This window comes from Elephantulus edwardii, unplaced genomic scaffold (assembly GCF_000299155.1).
Source record: "Elephantulus edwardii isolate Elephantulus edwardi_28Jun2011 unplaced genomic scaffold, EleEdw1.0 scaffold00035, whole genome shotgun sequence".
In the NCBI taxonomy this organism is placed as follows: domain Eukaryota; kingdom Metazoa; phylum Chordata; class Mammalia; order Macroscelidea; family Macroscelididae; genus Elephantulus; species Elephantulus edwardii.
The window spans coordinates 19,207,080-19,216,466 of record NW_006399785.1 but is presented as its reverse complement, the minus strand read 5'-3'; positions in this window follow the sequence as shown (position 1 = coordinate 19,216,466).

The following is a 9,387-nucleotide window of genomic DNA, read 5'->3' as shown; positions in this document are numbered from 1 at the left end:
CATGCATGCATGCATGCATGCATCCATCCATCCACCCATCCATGCATCCATCCATGCGTCCGTCCATCCATCCATCCATCCACCCATCCATCCATGCATCCATCCATGCATCCATCCATCCATGCATCCGTGCGTCCATCCATCCATCCATCCATCCACCCATCCATCCTTTGTGGCCATTCCAAAATCAGGTTAAACTCTATGTGTAAATTCTCCAACAATATACTTAAGACTCTGTTGTTGTTGTTGTTGTGCCCTGTCATGTCAGAGGTGATTCATGGCTGACCCTACAGTGCGTTTTCAGAGGTCATAAATTGCACAAAAGACAATTATCCATCTTTCTCCTACAAAGTAGCTGGGGGATTTGAACCATGTGTCTGTGGGTTAGCAGTGTAGCTCCTCATCCACTAGTCTAACAGAATTGGCTCAAGAAAATCTAAAAACAACTTGAACCAATCATGAGTACGAAATAAATTCAGGCTGGTTTCAATGAAGTGGGGAGCAGCAGGAGAGGCACAGGACCACTGAATTGATCTTATGGAGAAGTGTCTTTCATCGCTCTTTGAGGTAAAGTGCTTGTCTAGCAGATATTGTATATTAAAGCTGAGCTTCCAAATTGAGACAGATTAAGAAGGATTGGTCATCCACTTCCTAATGAACCCACCTTCAAAAGCCCTCTAAACAAAATAGCACACTTAGACAAGTTGATATAACGCTGGAGTCTGATCCCTCATGTTCAGAAACATGAAAAGATTAGTTGCAAATAGCTTCTAATATTAGAAGGTGGAATGTGAGAAATTTCAATGTAGGAAAATTGGACATTGTTAAAAAAGCAATGTAACACATAAATATTTTCATGGTAGGTATTGGTGAGCTGAGATGGATGGGTATGGGCCATTTTGAATCAGACAGTTATATGATCTACTATACCAGGAATAAAAAAGTAAGGAAAAATGAGGTTGCATTCATAGGCAAAAAGAACATTTCTAAATCCATCCTGAAATACAATATAGTGATTAACGTGGTAACATCCATACATGAATAAAGAAAGCTTGCTAATACCACTATCATTCGGATATATGTGCCAACAACTGGAGCCAAAGAGGAGAAAACACTTGGAAATTGATCAAACATGCAACTGAGATTTATTAATAATAATTGGTGACTGGAATGCAAAACTTGGGAACAAGGAAGAAGGATTAATAGTTGGGAAATAAGGGTTTGGTGAGAGAAATGAGGCTCGAGATAGAAAGATAGAACTTTTACATAATAAAAAATTTATTCATTACAAATACCTTTCATAAAAAACACAAACGGGTTATACACCATCTCACCTGATGGAATTCACAGGAATCAGATGGATTACATGTGTGGAAAGAATCATCGAAGAAGCTCAATATCAGCTGTAAAAACTAGACCATGTGCTGATTGTGGAACAGACCACCAACTACTCATGCACAGTTCAAACTGAAGCTAAAGAAAATAAAAACAAATCCACAAGAACTAAACTATGACTTTGAGTCAATCCCTTCTGAATTAAAAAAAAAATCAAGAAAAGTTTGAGGCTTTCAACACAAATGGAGACTAGATAAGCTATGGGATGATATAAAAGATATCATCCATGAAGAAACCAAAAGACCATTATTAAGACAGAGGAGGAAGAAAAGACCAAGAAAGATGTCAGAAAAGACTCTGAGTATTGAACTAGAACTCCAAGAAGCTACATCTTTGAGAAAGTGTGATCAGAATATCCCTTGGAAGTAAGGATGGATGGCAAAGCTTCATCTCACATACTTCGGGCATGTTGTAAAGAGAGGTCAGTTCTTGGAGAAGAACATTCTGCTGAGAAAGGTGGGGTGTTGGTGTAGAAAGACCCTAAACATGGTGGATTGACATGATGATTGTAACCATGATCTCTAGAATATCAGGGATGCTGAGAACAGAAAAGGATAGGGTTAGATTTAAATCTGTTGTTCATGATGTCGCTATGAGTCACAATCAACTCAATGGTATATAATAACAACAACAACAATAAATAAATAGTTGTTCTTGGTTGCTGTCCAGTTGACTTCTCTCTCAGTGACCCCATGGACCTTGCCCCGTGTTACACTATTCTCATGAACTCTGCCAGCTCTGAGGACTTTTGTTGTCTTGATGTTGATATATAATCCATATCAATGGCTGCAGTCTCTGATCTACTTCAGTTAAGTGTTTCAGGTCCGCTTCATTTTCTGCAAACAAGGTTGTGTCACCTTAGTAATGCACTTTGTTGATTAAGTTGGAACATAGAGAGTGGGGAACACACACTTTATGACACAGTGATATAGGAAAGGTGACCTGCTTGGAACACAAAGGATTAATATATTTCAAGATAAATTGAGAAAGACTGCTCTATATCTATTTAGAAAGTTGATATAGCAGTTGTTGTTGTCCTTCGGTACAATTGAGTCAGAACCGACCCATAACTGATAGTCTGGCGGGTCTTCAAAGACAATAAATTGCACTGGATGAGATCGCCCATTTTTCTCCCATGAAGCAGTTGGTTCGTTCAACCACGTATCTTTGGATTCACAGAGCAACTTCTTACCATGAAGACACAAGTGCACCAGTTGACCTGCCAAATAAACTCCTCCCTTGGATTTACAACATATAGGAAAACATGTTCATAATGATCTGTTTGGCAAACAAAAAACACATAGTTCGAATCTACCAGCTGTTCTGTGGGAGGAAGATGAGCAATCTCCTTCCATATAATTTTAATGCCTCCGAAAACCCACTGCAGAGTCAGACTTCAGTTGGTTCTGAGTTGATTTTACATAGTACCAACAACAAAGCCCAATTAATAGGGACATGTGATATGCGAATTAGTGCTATTCAGGTAACCCATGGGACCGTGCAGAGAAGTCTGGAAGAGTGCTGAGAAAGATACACAGGTGTAGTTTCTCTGAAGTGATCCAAAGGAAGAAAAGGAGAGAGTTATGGGAGAAGTTAAATGAAGTTTATGCCTGCCGAGGAGAACAGGACTTAGAAAAGCCACAAAGAGTTTAAAAAGGATTGAGGTGTATTGAGAAGTAGAACTCAGACAGGTAAAGGCTGAAACAAGGAAATGAGGAAGAAAGCAGAAAGTGATGGAATGGACCAGTTGACATTTCCAGGCCAGTTGGATTTTATAGAGTCTCACGGACATTATGACGACTTCAGATTGAGCCCTTAACATGAATGGGTAGAATGAAAGAATCCCTTCGGGGGCTTTATAGAGAATGCACAATAAGGGAGCAAATGTGTTTGTCTTTTTTGTGACTGAGATATTTCACCCAGCATAATGTCCTCCAAGGTCACCCATTTTGTGTAATATTTTGAGTTCCTTGTTTTTCAATGTAGCGTAGTAGTCCATTGTGGGAATATACCAGAGCTTCTCTATCCATTTGTTTGTTGATGGGCACATGAGTTGTTTCTAAATCTTTGCTATTGTGAACAAAACTGAAATAAACATAGGTGTGCATGTATCTGTTTGGGTGGCAGTTATGGTTTCTTTAGGGTATATTCCCAGCAGTGGAATTGGTGGGTCAAATGGTATTTCTATTTGCAATTTTTTGAGAAAGCTCCATACAGCCTTCCATAGTGGTTGCACATTTTATACTCCCACCAACAGTGAATAAGGGTTCCCATTTCTCCACAACCTCGCCAGCATTTGATGTTTGCTGTTCTGTTAAATTTTGCTATTCTGATTGGAGTGAGATGATATCTCATAGTTGTTTTGATTTGCATTCCTCTTAGAGCTAGGGATTTTCTTTGCAATCTGAATATCTTCTTTGGTGAGGTGTCTGTTCATATCCTGTGCCCATTTTCAATTGGGTTGTTTACCTTTATCTTGTTGTGGTGCTCGAGTATTTTATAAATTCTAGATATAAGTCCCTTAACTAACATATCATTACCAAATATTTTTTTCCCAATCTGTGGCTTTCCTTTTTACCTTGTTGGAGAAGTTTTTGAATGTACACAGGGGATTTGATTCTTAGAAGGTCCCATTCATCTATTTTATCCTCTCCTGGTTGTAGCTTTTCTAGGATGCTTGGAAGACTGTTTATGTTGTAGATTAGGACTTCTAGGGTTCTTCCAAACTTTTCTTTAGTGAAGTTTATAGTCCTTTAGTCCTAGGTCCATGATCCACTTTGAGTTGGCACTGTTATAAAAGAAGACTGACATAGGGGTTGGGGGGGGAAGACTGAGAAAGATGGAATAAATAATGCATACTGCATTGAAACAGATGAGGGAAAGAACTGTTTAAAAGAGACATATGATTAGGTATTATTGTTATGACAGGAATTCAGAGTGAAGGTGGCATGGTGGAGTGGACTTGGGGGTAGGGACTGTATAACAATGAAAGATGATGATGATTTACTTTTCTAAGAGAAGGGTGAACTGGGGGTGAGGGTTGGGCAGGGAGAAAAGTGCAACAATGAATGAATGGATATCCAAAGTCTCTGTAAACTTTCATTAATTTCAATTTAAAATTAAAAAAAAAGAATTAAAAAAAGAGCAAGTGTGAAGATAAGGCAACTAGGTGTGAAGCTTTTGCTGTTATCCAGAGGGCAGGTGATAATGGCTTGGACTTAACCAATCACGATGATTTGATATCGCTATGAGTGAGTCAAAATTGACTTAAGGCAATGGGCAGCAAAGGTCAAAAAAGGCATATCGGGTGACACCCCTCAACCTGTGAATTACCTAAAGACTAGCCCTGAAAAGAACATGTTCCTCCAAAGAGGCAAGAAAGCAATTCTTTGTTTCCGATGACGTAGCTCTTCTGCTGCTGACAGTCTGTGGTGCTCTTCCACCACTAGGAAATGGAACAGAAGTAGTGGATTTTCAACATTTAGCTGGGAAGGCTGAAAATTTAGTCACTTTTGACTGAATAACACTTTGTCGTTGTTGTTGATTGCCGTTGAGTTGAGCGCAACTCATAGCGACTCTATGAACAAAAGACCTAATGGTTTTCCATAACTGTAGTCATTTCTCAAAGTTCATAGGGTTTCTAGGAGCATGTGGTTTAGGAAATGGGTGCCACTCCTGCTTCCAAAGAATAACACCTAAAATGTGAATTAATATGGTTTAAAAATAGTTTAACTCCGCAGTCAATATTCTCCCTGTTTCATCTTTGTTGTTGTTGGTTGCCTTCCAGTCAAACACGATTCATAGCGACCCCATGAACAAAAGGCCTGAAGTCCCTTTACAACTAACAACTTTTATCAAAGTTCATAGAGTTTCTGGAGGCATGTTACTTAGGAAGTGAATGCCACTCCTGCTTCCAAATTACCATATTTAATATACTATAGAATAGTTTACACTTCAAGAGGCTGAGACAAACTGTCAAAAAGTGTATGGTAGAATAAGTCTTGATAAGCCAGCCAACTATTATTGTATTCAAGGATCCTTACAAAGACCAGAGTTGTCATTTCTGGGTGATCTATGAGCCAATTTTTTTTATTTGTAGTAACTTGTCACTAAGTAGAATTGCCCGGAAGGTTTTCTTGGCCGTAATCTTTGCAGAAGCAGAACCCAGTCAAAGCTGTTGGGTTGGTTTGAGTCACCAATCTTAAAGTTACCAGTTGAGTTTGTAACTGTTAGGCCAACAGACCTCCTCCCAAAAGTCAATATTGAGTAAGTGTAAGTGTTTGCAACCAGAGGGAGTGAATTTAAAGATATGTGTGATGTATGGTGGCACTGGGGTTGTAAGGATGGGTTCAGGCATAGCCACAGCAGTGATAAGGGGATAGAGTGTGACTGTAGAATGTAGCAGTGTGACCCCCCTTAACCCTACAAAGAGAATCAGTCCCCATCTATTGCATAAAATTATTTTCTGTGAGTCTTCACGTCAACTTCTGACAACTGTAATATCAACCACCCCTCCCAAGGCTTTCACTGATCTACTGTTAGGTCTTCCACTCCATTGCAACAGTCACGAAGAACTCACAGCACTAAGTTGATTATGGGGCCTATTAGAGATGTTACCAGGTTAGGATACAGATTGTAAAGATGATCTAATCCAACAGCAAGGACAGCTTCTCAAGAGGGCTTGAAGGTTCTTTGGCCTTCAGCCTCATGGCTTTAAGCCGCTGTTACAGAGTCCTCTCGTACACATATTTCTCATTGGCACGGTGACTACTGTGCTGGACTCTAGCTCATCAGGTAGTGTGAGGACGGCATAGGATAGGACAGGATTCAGATCTATTGCTTATAGGGTCACATCGGGTAATACTCGGCTCAGCAATAACTAAGAACAACAACAACAAAGTTGGTTCTCTTAGTCCTGCCCATTATGGTGTCTCCCCCAGGACCTCCAGCAAGCTTAGGCCTTTAAATGCTTCTCTATCTTGTTGAGTTAGAAGTACTCAATTCAGTCTGTCTCATGTCACTCTCTGGTTCTCCACTGTTGCTGGCGGTGCTTTTGCAATAGTTCAAACTGACAGGCATAGAAATCTACGAGACCCCTATAGGTCACATGCTATTGCTACTCTCTCTCTCTGCTTCTTTATTGCTGCTTATTTTTGTTGTGTACCATAGAGTTCTTCTTCAGGAATCCAAGAACATTTGATTGTGCTTGTGTGTAAACTAAACTTGGGCTAGGAGGCAATTGTCAGAACAGAGAAAGGAAACACTGCATGGTTCAAAATTGGGAACAGTGTGTGTCAAGGATGTGCCCTATCTCTGTATCTTTTCAATCCATATCTTCACCATCACTTGTTATGCATCAGAGAGTTGGTCAATGACCAAGGAGGACAGAAAGAGAATTGATGCCTTTGAGCTGTGGTGCTGGAGAAGAGTACTGAGAATACCATGGACTGCTAGAAAAACAAACAGATTCATCCTGGAAAGGGTTAAACCCGGTGGCTCTTTGGAGGCAAGGATTCTGAGGCTCCGTCTGACATACTTTGGACATGTTGTAAGGAGATACCGGTCCTTGGAGAAGGACATCATGCTTGGGAGGGTGGAGGGACAGCGCAGGAGGGGAAGGCCCTCTTTGAGGTGGGTTGTTTCAGTGACTGGGATAATCAGGGTGGGAGTGTCAGAGACAGTGCAATTGGCAAAAGACAGAGCAGAGTTTAGAGCTGTTGTACATAGGGTCACTATGAGTAACAAGCAACTCGACGGCACCTAACAACAACAACAACAATAGAGGGTCCTCAAATAATTGCCGCAGCCAGCTGTTTCCAAGTCAAATGCACTTCCCACAAGTCCTCTATATAGAAAACGTGAGTCCTCAACACTTTGGTTAACAAATAATTATTGCTAATAAGTATTGCCACCACCCAAGAACTTTCATTTAAATAAAACATGAGGAAATTGTCAATAAAGTGACAAGGTTCCAATTTATTTTGTGTACAAATTTTGACTATGTGACAGGATGAAAACTTAAATTTTAATTTCTTCTCTCTTCATATTTACAAGTGTATTTGAATTAGAAGCTGTAAAATCATGATTATTTATAAACTGCAAAACTCAAATTGTTAATGAGTATTACTATAGCCAATATACTGTATTTTTCTTCATATAATCCAACTTTTGTGATTATTTTATTAGCACATAGTCTGAATAAATATGGTAAGAAAATTTTACCATGGCACACACTTTTCCTGGCATTAAAACACAAAACATTTCTTTGTTCTATTAGGGCAAATGCCTCTTCAATTCTGTATTTACCAGGAAGGAACAATTAAATGTTTTGGAAATTCCTTTCTTTGCAATGCTGTCTGTAAGATGTTTTCCTAATTTGTCTGTCTTATTACAACTTAAACCTTGAATTTTATCTTCAAGTGTTTTTTTGTTTGTTTGTTTCACTTAAGAAATTTCAAACATTTTCTTCTTTTTCGGTTTTCTAACTGTAGTTGTTTTGCTCATGTTTTTAATATTTTACTTTTGCTCCCAATGATTCCCTTTGAAATCTTCTGTTCACCTTTTTTACTTAATTTTCTCCTTTTGCTGCAGCTACTCTAAGCTCAAGAGCAAGTTTCCCAGTCTCTTCTGACATTCACTCAGTCTTTTCTTTGTTATAATGTTTCCCCTTCTGCGTAATAATGTTACAGGAGCCTAATTTATGTGCAGTTTCTGGAGTTGGAGTTTGTTCTTTGTTGATTTGATAATGTATTTTGGGATTAGAAATGAAAAATATCACAGAAGTTATTTATTCTAATGAAATACAATTTGTCTGGTCTTAATTTGAAATTAGCTCTATGGATTCACAGATCTCAAGCTGAAAGGGCTTTAGTTCAAAGTGGAGAGCAGGGGCAGAAAAAATACAAATAACTAGTTCCAAGTCCACTCAGTAAATAAGAAAATCACCAACGCTCCTTCTCCTGATATGCCATTTTGCATTATGCTGCCTAATTTAACAAAGATATTTCTTTTTAAAAAAAACCCACCACAGTCCAGCCATTAATTTTCAGAGTAATCTAGAGCAGTTTACCATCACATATTCTACAGTGACAACTTATTTTTTCCCCTTAGAATGTTCCTCCATTTGAAATGTGTGCACGTGGGGGGAAAAAATAATAACATAATTAGTTGTCTGCATTATTCAGGTCTTCAACTCCTGGAAAATTCTGTTCACCACAGGAAATAATCAAACAATTCATTAATATAAAATAAATAATTAATGATATGTAAAATAAATTCGTACGCATTGGAGAAGTATTATGAAAAATTATTTTTAAGTTCTGAATTCTGTTTATCCCTGAGTGGATCAACAAAAGGGCTTCTAGGGTCACATCTTCAATACAGACAATCTACTAACGTCACTATTAATGAAGATGGTACATCAGCACAAGTTAAAACAAATTAAAAATTATAACCACAGTAAAGACAATCCCATGTTCATGGAGAAAGGGAAGACCAAATTGTCCATTGTTGTTGCTATATGCTGATGAATCAGAACCAACTCAAAGCTGATTGATTCTCCAGCAGGTTTTTAGAGGCAATAAATCACAAGGGAGGAGATTTCCTGTCCTTCTTTCAAAGAGCAGCTGATGGATTTGAACTTCCTGCCTTTGGTATGACAGCGCAGCTTCTTGACACTAGGCCACCAAAGTTCTATGTACATACCAAGTATAATCAGATGGAAAAAGCAGTTATCCATAGACACAAGAAGGGAAAGACAGGTTCAGCCTGTATATATCTCTCAAATCCACAAGATCTTAGCTAGTATCAGAAACAAAAGAGAATTTCAGTTAAAAAAGGGTAGGAAAGTGCAAGTCAATATTTTCATTCATATTTTTTAAAATTCATGCAAATTTTACTGGGCCTTTTGTACATATTACCTGACATAGGGCTTGATACAGATTCTAAAATGACATTACAGCTCTTTTTTAATATTTATTTTTTAAATTTTAT